The following is a 15,248-nucleotide window of genomic DNA, read 5'->3' as shown; positions in this document are numbered from 1 at the left end:
ATTACCCCATTTTTATGAGATATCAAAATTTCTAAGGTATTGATAAAAGATTTAAGAAAATAAACATTGAATTACTGAAAGTAAAGAAAGAAACTAATTTCTAAACCTTAATGGCTGTACTTGTTACACTGAGCTCTACAATATCCCTCAGTGAATTTATGAAAGTATTCAGAAAGTTTCTATTAAATTCACAAAAAAATTAAATGTTCTTGTTTTCAATAATGCAGAAAAAGAAAGAGCCTCAGGTATAGTATAATTATGAGTATTAAATTATATTCCCTAGCATTTATATCACGTATGAGAAGTGAAAAGTTATTTACAGTCAACATTTTTGGGGGGGCCACATCACACGGCTTGCGGGATCTTAGTTCCCTGACCAGGGATTGAACCCAGGCCCTCAGCAGTAAAAGTGTGGAGTCCTAACCACTGGACCACCAGGGAATTCACTAGAGTCAACATTTTTGAATATTTATTAAATACAGTGAAGTAAGCAAGTCATATTCCATCTACACAAGGTCATATTAATTTTAGTATTCAGTAAGTCAACAAATGTTTGTAATGTATCTACTTGATATCAAGCACTATTCTAGGTGTTGGCAATACAGTGATGAACAAAACAGGGAATAAGACAAGTGCCTCTGAGAGAATGAGGGTGTTGAAATAAAATAATTAAATATACATTAGTACCTATGACTAAGACTCCATGAAACATCTGGTTTATGTATTTCTGCTTCAGCTGAGCCCTAATCAGTGTCCCTGGTCTATTCTAGGAAAGGGAAGAAAAGCAGTTGTGTACAGGCTAGTGATAAGGAAGAGAGACTTTCTCCAGCTGGCCCCTTCTTTTACTCTGTGCAATGGCAAATACCATTCAAGTAACTCAATATGCTACTACTACTGATTTTACTATTAAAATTTTGGAGGGTTAGAGCCAAGAACTCTAGCTATGCTTGTTCATAAACATGAGAAGGACAGAAAACACGAACTGAGGGAAATGTCAGGGCCAAACTCCATTTAGTGAAGTCTTTCACAGGTGAATGGCAGAGCTGAGATAGAACTCTTTCTATTAAATTTACAGATTAAGTAAGATTCTTCAAGTCTTTCAACATCAGCATTCTAAATATCTCTCTTAATACAATTTTGTAAGGGTGTACAAAGTACATACCCTATGGACACTGGACCAGATATCTTCCTTAGAGTCACTATGAATATCTGTGACATCTTCCTAGAAATCCCGCTGCCAAAATGTCATCAGGATCATCCATTTTATCCTGCTTCTAGGAAGAACTGTTTTTTTGTTTGTTTGTTTGTTTGTTTGTTTGTTTTTTGTGGTACGCAGGCCTGTCACTGTTGTGGCCTCTCTCGTTGTGGAGCACAGGCTCCGGACGCGCAGGCTCAGCGGCCATGGCTCACGGGACTAGCCGCTCCGCGGCATGTGGGATCTTCCCGGACCGGGGCACGAACCCGCGTCCCCTGCATCGGCAGATGGACTCTCAACCACTGCGCCACCAGGGAAGCCCGGAAGAACTGTTTTAATGGTTACTTAGTTTTGTTTTTCTTTCCCATTCACCAGTTACTGGGGTACCCAGAAAGCCCACGACTTACCTTTAAAAATAAAAATGCCAGCTATTTTTATTGAATTTGTGTAATAGCAAATGTAAAATATATAAAATCAATCCACATATGTTTTGTATCTTTCAGAGACAGAGTTAAAATTTTGTGAAAGAATACTTAAGTAGTCTCAAGCTAATTGTATTTCTTAAGAAAGCTCTCATTTACAATCCCCTTTGATGATTATACTGATAGTGAATTGAAAGTGAGAGTAGTTTTCTCTCTCTTATATATGTAATAAGGCAAATAGTTACCTGTTTGTTAATGCTAGGAAGCTTCTAAATGAGCCCCAGGAGAAACAATAATTCCCAAGTTCTTATAAGGAATGAGCGTATTACTGCATGTGCAAATTTAAAACCAGATTTAGAGCTCATCTGTTTTCAGCTACTATTGCAATGGAGGATAATGCTGGAAGGAAGGAATGGTCAGTCCACATAGCCTGAGGCGCTATGTGGAGAGAGGGAGCTATGTGGATAGAGAGAGCTATGTGGAGAGAGAGAGGAGCTGACAAACCTAGCACTCTGGCATGCCTTCCTCTTGGATAAATATGCAGATCCTATCTACTTTGCATTTTAGAAGTATGGGACAGATGAGCAATTATTTAAATAGATTCCATCAGAATTGGTCTACTTAGCTGCTTTCCTCCTTTAACTGATATGTAAATGTTGGAGATCATCCAGGTTTAATTTATGGACTTTCTTTCTTCAATGTCTACTCTTTCTCTGCAGGTGATCTCATTCATCTCAATGGCTTTTATATGCTAATAACTCCTAAATTTACATCTCTGCCCCAAACTTCTACTCTAAGTTCTAGACCCATATAACCAATTGCCTACTAATACTAGGATTCTTAATTATAACATGTCTAAAACAGAACTCATGAATTTCTTCTCAAACCTGTTAACCCCTCCATCTTATTTGCTACACTGAATGGCTAGCCTCCACTCAGTTGCTAAAGCCAGAAACAAAAATCTATTTTTAATAACCTCTTTTGGAATTCCCTGGTGGTCCAGTGGTTAGGACTCGATGCTTTCACTGCCGTGGGACTGGGTTCAGTCCCTGGTTGGGGAACTAAGATCTCACAAGCTGCCTGGTGTGGTCAAAAAAAAAAAAAAAAAAAAAAAAACCACCAACAACAAAAAGTCTTTTTTTAACCCCCCCATACCCAATTTATTAATGAGTCACTAATTCTATCACTTAAATCTACCTTGAATCTATTGTTGCTTCTGCCAAATCTGCTGGCCCAGTCTTTCTCATCTGGGCACCTGTGAAAGTCTGGAGACTTTACTTCTTGGCCTCTTCTAATCCATACTCCACATACCACCAGATTTACTTTTTGAAAAATGAGAATTCCAAATTTACAGGAAATTTTCAGGTATAGGGCAAAGACAAAGGTCTTCCTGAACTCAGTTTCAGATATGATGATGCATTCATAGTCCCTAAATTCTTCAGTATCTCCTCTCCTGCCATCAAGACGTTTTTACCATCTAATACAAAGAACCAGTTCAAGTTTTCCGATTATCTTATTATTATTATTATTATTTGCGGTACGCGGGCCTCTCACTGCTGTGGCCTCTCCTGTTGTGGAGCACAGGCTCCGGGTGCGCAGGCTCAGCGGCCATGGCTCACGGGCCCAACCACTCCGTGGCATGTGGGATCCTCCCAGACCGGGGCACGAACCCGTGTCCCCTGCATTGGCATGTGGACTCTCAACCACTGCACCACCAGGGAAGTTCCGATTATCTTGATAATGACTTTGTGACTAAGAGATTCAATCCAGGATCACATGTCACATTCTAGTTATATTGTCTCTAGACTTTTTTAACCTGGAACAGTTTTTCAGTCTTTTATTTTCATACTTTTGAGGATTACAGGTCAATTATTTTGTACAAGATGCCTCAGTGTGGGTTTGTCTAATAAAGAGATTCAGATTATGCATTTTTGGCATAAATATCACAGAAGTGATGTTTTTTCCCCCCTCATTGCCTCATATTGGATTGTCTTCCAAGAAAAAGATGCCAAGTTGAATTAAACACAAAAGAGACTTATTGGGAGAAATGCCTGTGAAGAATAAAGGGGAAGAAGCAGGAATTGGCAGAGAGAGGGTCTTTAGACCAATATTTGGGACAAACACCTGAGAAAGGTGAGAAGGAGGTAAGAACTCACACTCCAGTGCAGTTCTGAGAAAACCTCAAGACAGACTGATGGGGTGTCCCCAAAAAAATGTTTCCTGTTAGAGGAATCCCACATCAGGCAGGAATGGACAGGCTTAAATATCCCCACCATGCTCAGTGATTGGCTGGGAGTAGACTAGGAGAAGTGGACCTCAGCATTCATAGGGATAGTGGCTGGAAGTGTCAGCAGCTTTTCTCTCCAAGGTATGTTCTCTCAGCAGGGCATTTCCATGGCCACCATATATGTGGTATACAATTTTGATGATACCATTTCTGGTGATATGCACTTGGTTAAAGGTGGTACCAGCCAGATTTCTCCACCACAAGTCTGGTAGTTGCTGAATGGTGATTTTTTATGTCCACAATATCTTCTAGATTTATTAGTTGGCATTCTGCTATAAAGTAGAGCTTTCTCTTTTCCCATTTCTTTACTAATTTTTTTCAGTGTTGACTCATATACTCCTATTTCATTAATGGGCTATGACTTGTTTTTATCTTTATTTATGCTGGTGCTCAAATTGTTCCAGAATTGGCCAGCAGGAGTCCTTTCAGGCCAGCTCCTGGTTTTTTTGTTTTGTTTGTTTTCTTGCTTTGAGGTGTCCTATCATTCTTCGAGCACTTCCTTCTCTTCACCACAAAAAAACACCTCCAGGACCACATTGTCCTGCTCTGTTCACAAAAAGAGCAAGACCAAAGGAGGGACAAAGTGGGGTGGGAACAAGGCCGGGTTATGGTCAGGCTGGGTGAGAAAGTGTCTGAGAAGGAAGAACACAGCTGCCCTTGCCTGGTGAAAAAAAAAAAAAAGCTAGGATTAGCCATTTGTCCCAGCTAGGATTAACCATTTGTCCAAGGAGCACTGGTTCCTTTTAGCAGAGAATGGCATTTTGAAACCAAGATCTGGGTACTAGGTGTTCTCATTATTATTGGAGTGCCATTGCTCCCAGACCATCTCAGTGAACAGAGATAGAAAAAAAAAAATCTATATGCATATACAACATATGTGTACACATACATACTTATATATAAATATATATTTACATATCTCTATTTCTGTTTAGAAAATCAAGACTGAAATTCTAATCCAATGCCAAAAAGTTCATTCTAACATTCCTGCTTTCCATATTTGTAGCTCCTTCCTAAACATGACTTCCATTATACACAGTGTGTTTATTTATTCCTCATGTATAAAACCAATCTCATGACCTCATTAGGTCACCACTAGACTTTGTGCTCCTTCCTTGAGCAACCCCAGGCTTTCCTCTGGGACACTGTTGCACTCCATCTCAAAATATTTTATAAACACCAGGTCTTTGAAACAAGTTATTATCATCATTGGAATAAACAGTCCGATCAAGAAGTGAAAGAGTGGCATGGACTTATATATACTACCGATGTAAAATAGATAGCTAGTGGGAAGCAGCCACATAGCACAGGGAGATCAGCTCAGTTCTTTGTGACCACCTAGAGGGGTGCGCTAGGGAGGGTGGGAGGGAGACACAAGAGGGGGGAGGTATGGGGATATATGTATATGTATAGCTGATTCACTTTGTTATAAAGCAGAAATGAACACACCATTGTAAAGCAATTATGCTCCAATAAAGATGTTAAAAAAAGGAATCTGTACCTTTAAAACAAACAAACAAACAAACAAAAAACCAAAATTGAATTTAGTGAAATAGTATATAAACTTAAGGAAGAAATACAAAATACGAGGGGAAAATAACAGAGAAAGAAAATGACAGATAAGCTGAGAAACATTAAAGATATTTATTTAATCCTTTAACAGTTAATTATATAGCACCTACCATGTGGCAGGTGCTGTTTTAAGAGCAGGACATGCACTAGTGAAAAGAAAAGATACAGACACAAATTTTTGAATAATAGAAGTGCTAAGTAAAGAATTCACACACACAAAACCCCCCAGAATCACTAATAAGGGGTACAACTGTAAACTGAAGATGCTTTTCAATATATTAAGAAATATGATTTGAGTTGGGGAGGAAGTAAAGAAGAAAACCAACAAACAGAAACCAAGATCAAACATGTCCTGGGAAATTTTCAATGTCATTCAAGGATGAATCACTGACTTTAACTATAAAGCTATAAAACTTTTAGAAAAAATAACACAGAAGAAATGATTGATACATCCAACATCCTGGATGTGTATCTCCAGAGAATTATACTGGTGAAAAAAGCCAGTCCCCAAAGTTTACATCCTTTATGATTCCATTTTCATAACATTCTTGAAATGACAAAATTATAGAAATGAAGAACAGATTATTGGTTACCAGGGATAAAGGAGGAGGTGGGAGGAGGGAAATGAATGTGGCTATAAAAGAACAACATGCTGTGGCTATAAAAGGAAAGAAATTTCCTTTCTTGTGATGGAAATGTTCAGTTTCTTGACTATATCAGTGTCAAAATCCTGGTTGTGATATTGAGCTTTAGTTTTGCAAGATGTTACCATTGGGGGAAATTGGTAAAGAGTACACAAGATCTCTTATTTCTTACAACTGCATGTGAATTGAATTTACAATTATCTCAAAATAAAAAGTTGAATTAAAAACTGAAAGTATGTAGTCAAAGATTAGTCTGTTTAATAGAGCTATCATCTGTGTATAAAAGTACCTAAAAACATTTTTAGACCTGCAATATTTATTACCCAAGTATATGTTTCCTGTAAAGATCTCTAGAAAACTCAAGACAACCTGTGGACAGGGATAAAGAGGTCCCAACAGAGGCAGTTCAATATTTAGAATAAGTATTATGTAGTTTAGAGATGAGTAAAAAACGTTACTATAACTAAAAATTGATGTAATTACTGACAGAACAAGAGTAATTATGAATACTCTAGAAAGGTAAGGGATGTAATATTACTACTTATTATGACTACTGAAACATTAGTTAAAACTAACAACAAAAAGACTTTCCCATTTAACTAATGATGAAGAATGAGGGAACAGAAAACATCACTAAAGAGCATAAAATTATTTTTCTCTCCTTAAAAGGAAACAAAAATGTAGGATGCTTGATTAGTTATAAATTGATAATTGCAGTATCATGACTGTGAATTGCTTTAACTCATTTATAAAGTGTTAAAAGTACGATATTTACTTTCAAACGTTATTAAAATATTAATGTAAATAGAGTAACACCATAATGGAAAAAGGAAAAGGGAGAAGTATAAATTTTTAAATTATAAAGTAAAATGACAAAACATAAAAGTGGCAAAAATTAATCAATCAAAATAAGTAAATCTCAGATAAAAATAAAAATAATTTGAAATAGTATATTCTTTAAAATAGATAACAAAGTAGAAAAAATTTTAAATGCAGCCTAGAAATTAATTTAGAAAATAATGATTTCTTTACAATTTGGTTTCCAAACAAAACCACAGACGGTCTTTTTGTTTTGAACTTCAAAATGAGAGAGTTTGATTCTAAAGGTTATGTCATTTCTAAAATATATTTTATAGAGAAAAAAAATTAAGGATTGCGATAGTATATATAGTATGTCTCCATTTTTGTCAGTGAGATAAATGCATACAAACATATTTAGATGCATATTTATAGAGAAAAATATCCAAAAATCTTTGCACTAAATTGTTAGTTGTGAATTATATATACCTGTTAAAAAGATAAGATTTCATTAAAATAACTAAAAATACTAAATAGACCTAAGACAAATCATACAACATTAAATAAAATGGAATGTAAAACATAATGAACACACATTTCTGCATTAAACAATATGTATAGGATAATAGTTGAAAAAATTAAACATTTTAGGGAGGTGGAATTAGGCTTGAATTATTTTTAAAAATTTAAAATTTATCCTTGTTCATTAATTCTGAGGGTAATTCCTTTTTTTCCACTTTAAATCTTTAATTCACCTTAATTTTTTCAAAAGATAGCTTGTTTTCACAATGCTATTTATTGATATCACCTTCTTTACATAATATATTCTTATGTATACATGGGTCTGATTCTACACTTTCTCTTCTGTTCCATTAATCTAACTATTTCTTCTGATTTCAATGACTTTACATATGAAATTTTTGCACAGAAAGTCCTCTTTTGTTACCTTTTTTTTAAACTTTCCTGGACATTTTCACACTTTTATTATTGCAGATGATCCGTGCATCAGTTTATTAAAATAAAAATCAAGAACAATGCTTTGGAATAATTATTGTAAGAAGACCTACTTGACAGGATAATTTGAGAGAATTCAATGTGTGATTTAACAATGCGATGAACTGCCTCTTTCATGTTACAAGAATAGTACAGTCCCGCTCACTCATTCCCAGCTAACAGAACAGCTAAAAGTTTAAATATATTATAATCTCTGTAAGAAAAATAGTACAACATTCTATTTATTTTTTTTATTTTATTTATTTGAATGATGATATGAAAGAGTAAGTCAAAATGAGAGAGGTGTTTCTAATTTGATTATAAAATTTAAAAATGCTTTATCAATTTTGACTTTGACTTCAAGTTAAATCAACACGAAGAGTTTTCAGCTCATGTGTCAGGAGTAACAAGGCAAGAAATTCAGTGTACTTATGTGATACTAAATGGTAGTAAAAGCTGCATCTAAATAGGCTAATTCTTAACTGATGAGCCAAGAGTAACTCTGGTACCCAACAGAGACATAATTTTCAATTATTTGGTCTCTTATATCTCAGTGAGACAATTAGGGCCTCCCTTTCGCCCATGGAGCCTATATACAGTGTCCCCTGCAGAAATGGTAATTAACTCTGTCACTGAAAAAATGGGGAGCAGTGAGGGAAGGAATTCACATTTCTTAAATGTCTGTTATGGGATAAGTGCTTTGCATTTAACTTTTTTGGGGGGGATACAGTACAAAAATTGAATCAGAAGCCAACTACTGTTCACTTTCCTCTCTGCAGAGTTAACTCATTTAAATAATTCAGAACTTTAGGTTAGATGATTTGTCAAAGTAGTTTCTATAAAATTTCAACTTTTCTGTAGTATTACAACTAAAATTGTTTCTTTCAATCAGTTTGAATAAATCCTATTTTAGTTCTAATTTTGTCTATCAAATCAATAAGTACAAAAAGTCCATAAGCTAAGTCTGATAATAAGCTCAGTTGATATCTACTCCTGAGTGTTTAGTGCACATATTTAACCTTGAAAGCATTTTATAACCATATGCATACTTAGAACTTTCACTATCATTTCTTAAGCTTGAGACTAATGCTGGAGCCGAAATGATCTTATAACTGAACTGATGCCCTACTTCTACATCCAGGAGATATGATAACGCTTGCAACTGCTACCTAGGAATACTTTTCCTTTTCCTTTCAATTACTTTTTGTAAATTTCTCTGTATTTTGAAAATAGATTTTGCTTCTTTTGCTTCATGGGAATTATATCTATTTTTACATATAACAAACTTTTTTCTGAGTGACACTGTCTAACCTAAGTGCCCTAAAATTCATTTTTCTTGATCTCAATGATAAATATTTAAAACTAAGAGATTGGAATACATATTTTTCCATTTGCCTCAAACTATTTTGATAATTATTTGTTATTATTATAGATGCAATTTTCTAGGGCTTGATATTTTCAGAGTGAGTTTAAAATTCAGCGTTAATCAAATTATATCAAGTTTAAGTGGATATGTAATAAAACTTTCACTTAATCAGGGTGATGGTCCCTGGGCTTTGTGGTGCTTCTGAAGCTTCCCATGTCACCAAGGCAACACAGGCTGGATGCTTTTGTGTCACTGCTTATGTAGGCTTCCCATCTGCCAAAGAGTGCACTAGTATAGAAGGCACAGAATGGGAGAATAAGATGCTCCGTTGCTAACTTTCTCTGATCCTGTGTCCTCCTCTTTCAACATGAGAATGCAGAACTAGATGAATCTTCATTCTTTTCAGCTTTAAAACACCTTTTTCCAAAATTGAACAAACTAATTTAAAAATAAATTTCCCTGGAGTATGAATGTTGAGAGTAGAAGAGAATGCAGTAAACGCAGTATGAGTTTCCTCTAAGCCATGCAGTTCTTAGGATGTGCTTCATCCTGTAAACATTTTGAAATTTTTATTTCAGAGATGGAAGAAAAGGAAAATTAAGGAAACATCCTAAGATTAATTGGAATTGGAACTATATTTAACTGCAGATACAAATTAGATACTTACTCTAGAGAGCCATGATTCTGCTCAAGAAGTAGATGAAAAATAAGATGAAATTGAGATGGAAATGGTCCTTAGGTACAGAATCATAGCCTCCACACTGTATACATGTGTAGATATTTTTTGACTTGCACAAAATTATATAGCAAATTGGTGACAGTCAGAAATAAAGTGCATATGTCTCTTAACCCCCAGGTCAATGATCTATTTAATTCTCTAGTAACAGTATCTTCTGATATAAGCTAATGGTATCTCATATCAATAAATTATAACATATAATCAATAAGCTATATAAATTATAGATTGTTCATTTTTCTCAGTATTTAAACAGTCTTCAGTCACTCCCATCTTAAGAGAAAAATCTTTTCTCAGTGGTTTCAACCTTCAGTGGGTATCAAGGTACCTGGAGCTCTTAAAAAATAGTCAATGCCTAGGCCCTACCTGCAGAGATTATGAAAATAGGTGAGTAAGGGCAAAGCATGGATATTTTTTGAAAGGTGTCCAGGTGACTCAATGTGAGAGAACCACAGTCCTACCTCCTCCTTTATCTTTCCCCACTCCCCAGCTACTGCTTTCTCCTCTTTAATTCATAGCCTTTTAAAAACTTTAAATGACATAATTAATGTAGAAACTATACAAGCAATGCAAATTTTAGAGTAGGTAAAGAAATGCAAATCTTTTTGAAAAGCAGGTCCTTTTCTAATTAATTTCAACGTTAATTGTAATTTTCTATGCTCCCACTGCCAAGTTTATTGAGAGTGGTCTACATTTGCAGTCTTCATTTACACTTTAACACACTTGCACATGGCTTGCACACCCCCTACTTGCTTGTAATTACTGCCACCAAGTTACCAATGACTGCCTAATTGTCAAACCCAATGAATACTTTCAAGTTTTTAACTTATTTGGGCCTCTCTGTAGTATTTAACAGCCTCCTATTTCTCAAAACTTTTTCCTTCCATTGCCTATGACACTCCCTCCTGGTTGCTATTCTCTCTGGCTGCTCTCTATCAGTCTCCTAGTCACCATCGTATTCACTTGGTACCAAATCCACACCAAAAGCCTCAAATACCATCTATGTGTGTTGATAAGTTCCAAACCTCTATTCCCAGCCCATATCTCTGGACCCACATATCCACTTAATCAGAGAGATCATATCCTCTTGATCTCCATGCCTCATAGACATTTCAAACTCACCATCTCCCACATCTCCAAACTGCTCATAAATATGTCACCATTCACAGAACCTGAGGAGCCATCACAGCTTCTCCCCTTTTTTTGGCACCCTCATCCTATACTCACCAAATTTATTTTCTATACCTCTCAAATGTAACACTTTCTCTTTTTTAATTTTTTATTGTTATGTCTTATTTGTGGCCTTCATCATTTCTCCCCTGGTCTTCAGAGTGAGTAGTAGTCTCGACTCTTCAATTCCTCCAATATTCTTAGTGTCATATAAAATGCAGACTCAATTGCCACTTTGATATCTCCTCATCCATGAACATAAAATCCTAACTTCTTACTTTTTAATATTCTACATAAATCTATTCATGTGATATATATGTGGGTATATAACACACACACGTACACACACATCATATATGTAATTCTCTAGCCTTAATTCAATATTCCCACTTGCACTCTATATTCTAGCTGTATTTAATTATTTGCCATGCTCTTGTGCTTTTGTCTTTAGAATGCTCTTCTTCCTCTTCCCTTGGACAATCTGCACTTATCCTTTCAAACTCAATTCAGTTATCACTAACTGTGGAATACTTTCCTACCCTGGTTCATTTCCCTCCCCCCCCCCCCAGTTCCCTTTGTCCTTGTTGCAACTCTTGATTCTAATTTAACCTTCTGCCTCTATGGTATAAACATTTATCGTGGATCTGATCACATTTTATTGTAATTGTTCCTTTATTCTTCTACCTTTCCCACTAAATGAGAGTTCCTCTAGTATTATTCCTATCTCTCTAACTCCAAAGCCTAGCAGAATGTCTGATATCTAGCTAATTTTTTTTCAGTATTTTCTGAAAAAATGACTGACAATAAATGTTCAGAAAATTCGAATCTTGATAAAAGGGTAATATTGGCATCACAAACCACAATAAGGCGATAAACTTAAAGTCAACTGTTTATGAAGGAAATAACTTAGGTTCATAAGATATCAATTCAAATACGTCTAAGTTATATGTTGGCTTAAAAAATTAAAAGAGCTGCTGGTAGAGAAAGCAGTCCACTGGGGAAAACTTACTAGACTGAAAACTCCTTCATTTTCCAACAAACAAACAAGCAAACAAAACCAACCCTCAAATAGCATAAAGTAGGATAAATTACAGTTTTCTTTGGTGAAACTTGTTTTCTTATTAGCATTTAGAAAGTGGCTAGCCTCACAGACATGAATAGAGTCTATGAGGTGTAAAGGAAGAGGAGAGACATAAATATACTGATGCACCAATTCAAACTATGTACACAATAAGGAAAGGAACAAAATTCCTATCTGCACAACTTTCACCTTTTACCTAAAAAGACTAAGACACATAACAATGTGTCTTAGTCTTTTTTAGTCACAGATCCCTTTGAGAACCATGTACTTTACAGCCCCTATCTGCAAAAAAACAATAAGCTAAATCTTCTTTAGAAAACTTCCCCAACCTTTACCTAAATACAATGATCTAAGTACTCCTTTCACTAATTACTCAATTTGTGCTATAATTTTTCACTGATATTTTACCCTGTACATATTATATAGTAGTTATTTTGTGTATATGTTCTCTCTCCAACTTCACTGTGTGCTCTGTAAACACAGGAGCCAGGTAAAAGTTTTAATACTCTCCCCTATTCTGTTCCATAAATGATCAACTCAATGTAGTCTGCCAAATATACACTCAAATAGTCAAAGTGCTTCTCAACTCCTAAAAGGTTGGTTTTGGGTAATAATACCTAACGCTTATTATATTCTTACTACCTACCAGGTATTCTCTCAGCACTTAACCCATTTTAATCTCTTTAATTCTCACAATTACCCCACGAGGTAGGCTATCAACCAGGTGAGGAAACTGAAGCACAGAGAGAAGTTAAGTAACTTCTTAGTGTTTCAAGGTCATGTAGCCAGGAAGCAGTGGTATTGGGATTTGACCACTGGCAGTTGGCCTTAAGAGAGCCAACTTCAATATTGTACTATATGACCTCGAGTACTTGAACAGAATATCTATCAATTGGGATGGTTTAATAAGAGGATGACTTCTACCATGCCAAAGAAAGGAATATAGGTTCACTTTACCTATTTTAAAAAAATTAGTGCAATTTTCCCCTCTTTCCTTTTGGCTGTATTACCTTCATTCTCTCTCCTCTTCATTTCTTCTCTATTAGTCCCCCACACCTGCTCTCCACCACCATCAAAATAACCCATCTTAAGCTAGTAGGTTTCTTTTCACATTTTTCTCGCTACTCATTTAATCCGATATGGAGAGATGCACCTATTCACATGCACACAAATTCATGTATAGAAAGTCACATACAGAAACTCATGCACAGGAAAGTGAGATAGGACTTTTTCTCAAAAATGTGGTATTTTTACGTAGTTTTCTGCATCTCATTTATTTCACAAAACAATACTTCCTGGAAATCCCTCTAATTTACTGGCATAAATCTGGTTCTTCCTTTCTAAGGAAGTGGCTAGTCAATCTCCCATGGTATGGATGGTACATTATTTATTTAGCCATTCCCCTATTATGAACTGTGTTCACTTTGTCTCCAGTTGTTTGGCACTAAGAACAATGCTGCAATTAATATGGGGCATCAGAAATGCCAGAGGTGGAATGTGAAGTAGGCTCGCTGCGAATTCCTTCGAGGAAGTTTGCAGGAAGCTTCTCTATATATGGTCTTCCTGAATTCTCTCCTCTTCGAGCAGCAAGGAATATTAAGGTCATTCAGCTCCTTCTCAGCCTTTTAGAGGTCAGGGAGAGCTGACATATTTTTGTGCGACCGATATCAAACTTCCATTCGGAAACCCACAGGATTTCAAAGCTGAAGTCTCCCCAAGATCTGCAGCTTTCCAGCCTTTCTTACCAGCATTTGGCAGCCCATGCAGGAGAAACCCCTGCTCTGGTTTTCTATACCAAGACCCCCACAAACTCATAATAGAGTTGATCCTAGCAGCCAAGTGGAGGGAAGCAAAGACACTCTCAGGTTCAATGTTACCAGAATCTGTTCCAAGTCCATTTAATAATTTAATGCACTGCTATGAAACCTACCTAGAATGCTGATTCCAAGCAAAGCTGTCCTATTATACATTTAAAGTAGAAATATGATGACATAAAACCAGTTAGTTAACTTAATAGCAGAATAATGAACTGAAAAACCTTAGTGGAAAACTACTCAGTTCCCTGTCCTCCCAGCTGTGGTCAACTTGAGTGCAGGATTGTAAGAAATGAGCATGAAACAGGCCATGCATCAAAACATTTCTACTGAAAATGGCTTTATAACTAACAAAGACAGAATCAAAGAATTCACTCTTATGATGGTTATGAGTTTTATGCATCCTCGGATAAATATACTTACATTAAAACATAATTGTATACCTACTTCAAGAATTTTATAATTTTCAAATTACTCTTTTTTTCTGGTTCAATATATATTCTACTCACTCTTTTCTATTCAGCTTCGTGCATATTTTATGATTTTTAAGGCTTTCAATCAACAGGTTATCCCACAGAATATTAGTCACTGTTAAGACAGTAGTATCAGTTAGTAATTACTTAATTCAGATAATCAGGTTTGTTGAAACATGACAGAATGATTAAATATAAATTTACCACCTACATATATCCTGTTTTAACACTATCACACATATAATGCTTTCCCTAAAAATGTTCAATATTTAACTCATAATATTTAACTCATAATACTGTATGTTTTCCCCACACTCTTGAGTGCTGACAGGCACCCTCAGCCAAGGAGAGTGAGCATGGCAGAAAGTACTGTACAATCTTGGGTAATGAACACACTGCTAACACATTTATCCAGTGAGTGTTCCACTGCACCACCCCAGCTGAAGGCAGTCTGCAACATGTGGTGTCCCGTCTTTGGCCTATTTTATGCTCTAGCAAGCAATTTTGACCTAAAATGTCTAGGAAACGTATACATGCAACAGGATGGGATCTGCTACAAATAAACAAGAACAAGTGTCTTTCTCAGTATTAAGACGAAAGTTTTATGGCAGCTGGAATGGGGCCTCAAGGAAACAGTCATAGAAACAGGGTAGAGGTCAACAGGAAATTAGATTTACCAAAGTCCTGTAACATTATG

Source organism: Grampus griseus (genome assembly GCF_964374135.1).
Source record: "Grampus griseus genome assembly, chromosome: 17".
Classification (NCBI taxonomy): Eukaryota; Metazoa; Chordata; class Mammalia; order Artiodactyla; family Delphinidae; genus Grampus; species Grampus griseus.
The sequence above is the reverse complement of the archived record's forward strand: the minus strand, read 5'-3'. Positions refer to the sequence as shown.